At 34.8% G+C, this 5,860-nt stretch overlaps 1 long non-coding RNA gene across 1 annotated transcript; it reads right to left on the bottom strand.

Annotated features, from left to right (window-relative positions):
- Positions 1 to 3,585: 3,585 nt before the first annotated feature.
- LOC112020896 (uncharacterized) lies at positions 3,586 to 5,649 on the bottom strand. The gene is made up of 3 exons (XR_002883824.2): positions 5,553 to 5,649; positions 5,384 to 5,432; positions 3,586 to 3,799 (listed from the first exon to the last, which is right to left on the bottom strand). It is a non-coding gene; the product is annotated as an uncharacterized LOC112020896 (long non-coding RNA).
- Between the last annotated feature and the right edge of the window lie 211 nt (positions 5,650 to 5,860).

Here is a 5,860-nt window from a genome sequence, read left to right as displayed (position 1 = left end):
ACGTTGTTCATGTTAATTAGTAGTAACTTTGCATCTAAAATAATATAATCAATTCTCGCCTTATGGCCCTAAATGCATCAAGCCGCCCCAATCATGAGCTGCATTAGCTTGAAAATACAATTATACAGTACAATGCAATGACATGATAAACCAAAACGGCCGAAAGTGAAATTACGGGGTATGGGCCTTACTGGTGAGTGGTCCGAGTTTTATCGATTTTCCTCTTTTTAAGGCTTTCCGCACTTATGATTTATGAAATGTCAAAAATAAAAATAAAAATAAAAAGCGCTTTAGAGATTTTGAATTGCCCCAGCCTATTTTTTCACCGAAGAATGTGAGAAATTTGTTCTCTGTCTCAGAATTCCTGAAAGTAAGGAAAGAATGCAGAGGTCCATTTTTTAATATAGAATATACGAGAGCCAATACCAGGTGCATAATAAGTCACAAAACGTAACACATACGTAAGATGATTACTTTAAGAACTCCTGCGTCACATGTATGTACAACTCCAACAAAGAACAAAATATGTAAAAAAAATAAAAAAAAATAAAAAAAAAAAGACATGAGAAAGTATATGTATAAAAGAACAGAGGTGATAGCCTCAGTGGAATGGAAATACAAATCATCACAAATGTCAGCCATTGGAATACTTGGCAACAATACACAAAATCATTTTAATGAATCCATTGGCTGATTTTGCAGCATATATGTATCACCCCTCTATACCATGTAACAATCTCAATATCAAGAGCCTTTAAAAAGTATCGAGTGTTTATTTCCATGACTAACTCTGTTATCATTGCCAAGCAGAAGTGGATATCAGATTCCTGTTTTTCCAGCCCAAGAGCATAGCCCCATCCTTCTCCGCTAGATTATAATGTTCTGAATAACACCTCAGCAGAGCAGGCTCTTTATCACAGAATTGACATAGGTGCTCAATGGATATTGACGAAACAATGCTGCTCCACATTGATACGCTCCTTGCTGTTTCTTGGCAGGGTGACATCGATTGACTCAAACATTGCCAAGTAGTATTCTAGAGTTTCCACAAACCTGTGGAAGAAAGGGGTTGTGTTTGTGTTTGATTCTTGCTCCACCAAAGTGACCACCTTGGGAGAAAGTGACTTTATCATTCTCAGAAAGACAGAAAACGGGTTTAGAGAGATAGGGGCTGATCTCAGAGATATCCACCGTGAAGGTGGTGATGGAGTGTGTGAAGCTGAGCTCTTGGAGTTTGCCCATGGAGGCCGCGGATTTAGAGAGAGGGTGAGAGAGGTTTTACGTTTAGTGGGGATTAGGGGATCTGAAGTTTGAAACAGAAATCAAAAGAGAAATAGGAAATAAATTATAGAGGATAGTGGGTCGGGTCAGTCCTAAGCTTAGGTCCAACCCGCTAGCCCAAATCCATGTTTAAGTCAACCCTAAATCCACTTCAGCTCACTCACACACCAGCCCAGACCCAAACCGAATGCCTCCAAGCTCCAGCCGAGACTTCTTAAAATCCCAAGCCCACCACTTAGACTTGAGCCCATCAGTTCCACAACCTTAGCCCAATTCCGAAACTTTGCCTCCAANATCAGTTCCACAACCTTAGCCCAATCCGAAACTTTGCCTCCAAATCACATCAAAAGTTTAGCCCAATTCCAAATTCGAAAATTACAATTTGACTCAAAAACTTTTCCAAAATTATATTTTGAGTCGGGAGTGATATTGGGTTGGCCTGCAAACCGACCCGATAAAAAATCAGGTTTGCCTAGCTGAAACCCGACCCAAAAATTCGGGTCTATTACCGGGTCGGTTTTTAAATGTTGGAAAGGAATTTTTTTTTTTTTTTTTTTTTTTTTATGTTGTTTTGGGCCTTGGGATTTTTTCTCCCATGTTGTTTTGGGCCTCTTTACTATTTATTGAAAACCTTTCTGATCAACAATACAAAAAATGCAGGTATACTAATTACAAAATTATATCCCACGAAGGAACTACTAATCTTCAACTCGAATATTGGAATGAAAAAATCCAACCTACCACAATTTTATAGATAACCTCTTTAAATTGTGAAACTTTTTTCCATTCTATGATCAATTTGACTCGCATCAATACCAAGACTAGTACAATTTTGTGACATCCAAGTCACCATGACCAATCTGTTGAGTACCAAAATAGCACACACTCAACATCCTTCAAACCTCAACAAATCTAAATCAAATAACTTTAACAGAACCATCATTCCCATCTTCAAAGAAAACCCAAATCATCCAATATTATCAAAAAATCAATAATAAAACAACCTGAATTCATATTCCTTGAATGAAAAATAGATGATACTTAAATCATCTTAACATTCACCATAACTGGGAATTTGTTAGTTTACATTGATCAATCAAAGCCTGTTTAGACAGAACTCTTGGTTTGTCTTGTTCCCTGTGTTAGGATTAGTGCCCTTAAATCCTATTGTATGAAGCTATGTATAATATTAAGTTTGACATTGTGTATGACATTATGTATGACTTAATATTATGTTTAATAAATTTGTTTTATTATTATCTGAAATAATAGTAACATGAATATTCGGACATTATCACATAGTCCATGAGATACATAGTATGTGATTTACGTGAAGAGTCACAGAAGATATAAATCACAAGTTCTTTGTAAACTCAGAATTATAGTTCGTAGTCGGTGATGAAATTGGGCATTTCATCTACGAAGACTATAACATATCAATCATGATGATTTGTCTTGATCATGGAAGTGGTGACTTTTGGTTGATGTGTTAATATGTTTTAAGAGTTAAGACATATTGAACTGGACCGCTGTGAGATTTATTATTTAAGAGAATAATAAATCTCACGACTTGTATTTGCATGAACTCTTAATCCTGAGAGAATAATGGACCTGATCATGAGGTGTAGGTTGCTTTGATATATCAGGAGTGAGATATAATTTTGTAATTAGTATACCTTGCAAAGAACTCCACACACAAAAAATAGTGATATTAAATATAGTTAATGGTATAATTTTGTAATTAGTACACCTGTACTAGAGTGCAACTATATTTAAATAATAGTATTAAATATAGTTAATGGTAACTTTGGACTTGTCAAGAGTTGACAGAAAAGTCCAAGGCCCATTGGAGCTAGTGTCTTATTAGTCCCTTTTGGTCCCACTCCAAGCCACACACTTAAGCTCAATTGGTAAGGCCCAAAAGGCCAGCCCAATTAGATAAATTGGTTAGATACAAAGGGAAAAACGTTCAGATTTTTCAGGGGGTGAAAAACAACATTGAAATGGTGTGCATGTGAGTTTTTGTCACTTACTAGTCATCCCTTTTGTTACCAATTGAGAGACCACACATCTTGGGCGTTAGTGGAATTGGAGTGTAGATTAAAAGTATTCTTGAGTACTTCAATTTTTGTTTTTGAAATTCACCGCTTCAAGGTACGATCTATTGTTCTCAAAATTCTGAAATTTACTTAGTACGTGTTATCAATATCGAATGAAGTAGATCCATTTAAAACTTATTTTCCGCTGCATTTATCTTTATTTTCATCACCCTGGCACTAGCAATGGGATACCACTAAGAGAGGGTTTGCTCAGCAAATCATAAAGCTCACTACAAGTAAACACAAGTAACAAAATCGAGATGTCAATCTAGAAGTTCCACATTCCAAGTTATGAAATAAAATAAAAATTACATGCTTCAAGTCCTACGACAATTAAGATACTTTTTATTGAACTCCAAACTAGAAAGGGGAATGCTGAAATACAAGAACGCCCAAGCTTCCTTTCGCCAAGAGCCCATCTGCGAGATCAGCTATTTGTCAAATAATCATTTCACAAACATAAATTATTTTTAAAACACTAAAACAAAAGCAATAGCGGTTTGGTTATCTCTTGTTTGCAACCAGCTTTTTCAAGTAGCAAATAACTTGTCCATGTTATAGCATGTATAATAACATGCTTCTTACACAGAAGCCTGTTACACACTTTTTTGAACTTAAAATAAACAGTATAGGAAATGTTTTTGCTTCATGTACAGTTAATGTATTGCATCACTTTTCCATCCTAGAATTCAGCTCTAAATTTTGTGTTTGGGTGCAGCTAGAGTCATGTTCAGTCTAACTATAACTTCTGATTCTGTATTGCTTTTGCTTGCATTGAGAATTTGAGACACTATGAATGGTACACCACTCACTCCCTGTAGAAAACTCAACAAGTGTGCCAAATGCACTGACTATTTTTTTTTTTTTTGGATAAATATGCACTGACTAAAATAAAACAATAAAATTGAACCAGATTTAAATCCTACAAACATGGCACAGAAGTATTTCTAAGCAACACACTTGGATTCTCATCTCATCACCTCTTAAATTCTAGTATATATAATCACAAAATCCAATGAACGAAAAAAGAAAAAGAAAAAGAGAGAAGTTTACAAAATCAAGATATAGCATTAGTCATGATATATTAACAAATCACATAATTCACCAAAAATAAGAGTAACAAATAACATTTACTAGTGTATATGAATCCAGATGTAGGCCCCATACGTTGTATTAACATTCAAATTGAAAATGCTGGATTTACATGCTCAGATCACACTTTTCTTTTCATCAACAAGTTACATGCTGTGATTAAACATTAACTTTCTACATAGTACAACCATCACAGTCTCTACTTCAAGCACATACTAAAATAAATTTTGTATTGAGCTCCAAAAATTATGGTTGGAACCTAAACTTGGGATTCCTTTTATTAACACAATATCGACACACACATTGTCTTTATCATCCCTCCTTTGTTGTGAGTTATTATTATTTTATCACTCAAGTCACCAACTCCACACACAAGAAAAATTTTAAATATCAGCTCCATTTGTTTCAATCTAAAACATATCAAACTAAAACAATTCTCAACCTAAATCACCAACTCCACACACAAAAAATAACTTGCAAAGAACTCAGGTCCATCAAATACAGGTGGGGACTTATCTATTTCTCATGTTATTTTTATATCTTAAATTAACGCAGCAAGCAAACAAAGCTATTTAGTTTCAAAAGCAGTCAAACTAAATACCTCAATGGTAACACAGTAATATTCCAATTCTCTATAGTATTTCGCCCTACGAGTTTCTAATGGGGCCTCATTGACGGTGACAAAGCCACTTACATTATACTTCATCACTCACACAACTTGAAGAAAGAAAGTACACTACCCAAGCAATGCAGAAAAATGCAAAAAGCAACCCCATTTGAGTAAGATTCAAGCCAAACCAGATCACAAAACGCAAGTAAATTAAACCCAACAGGATATTCACATAAAAATAAAATAAAAATCAAACCGGACAGAATCAGAAGCAACCCCATTTGAGTAAAAACAATTATACCTTAGAATCCAATATGTTAATATCTGCTGAAACCAAATTGCTTTCCTCTCTGAGATAAATAAACCAATGAGATAAGTTTGTGTTGAAAAAAAACCCAAAATCATCAGAGACTAAGAGAAGGAAATTAAGGAAAAAAAAAAAAAAACCAACAAAGAGATAGATGACTTACACACGTAGAGAGAGAACTTGGTGAGAATGAGTAAGATTCAGAGAGCTGAGAGAGGCGGAGGAGAGTAGCACAGAGAGAGCAGAAAAGTGTATGTTTTTTTTCTAAGAAGTTTTCGGGTCTAGAGGTATGTTTATATTAGCCCGACCCCGACCCGAAACCGAAATATCCTGATATTCAAACATGAACCCAACGTGAATATTTTCAGGAATTTTTTAAAAAATAACTATAAATCTCAAACTATATTATTAGTTAGGTAAGGTTTGAAACATATTTTGGTTTATAACAATTCGACTTTCTGAAGTCGATTA

Source organism: Quercus suber, unplaced genomic scaffold (assembly GCF_002906115.3).
Source record: "Quercus suber isolate HL8 unplaced genomic scaffold, Cork oak 2.0 scaffold_603, whole genome shotgun sequence".
NCBI lineage: Eukaryota > Viridiplantae > Streptophyta > Magnoliopsida > Fagales > Fagaceae > Quercus > Quercus suber.
The sequence above is the reverse complement of the archived record's forward strand: the minus strand, read 5'-3'. Positions and strand labels throughout refer to the sequence as shown.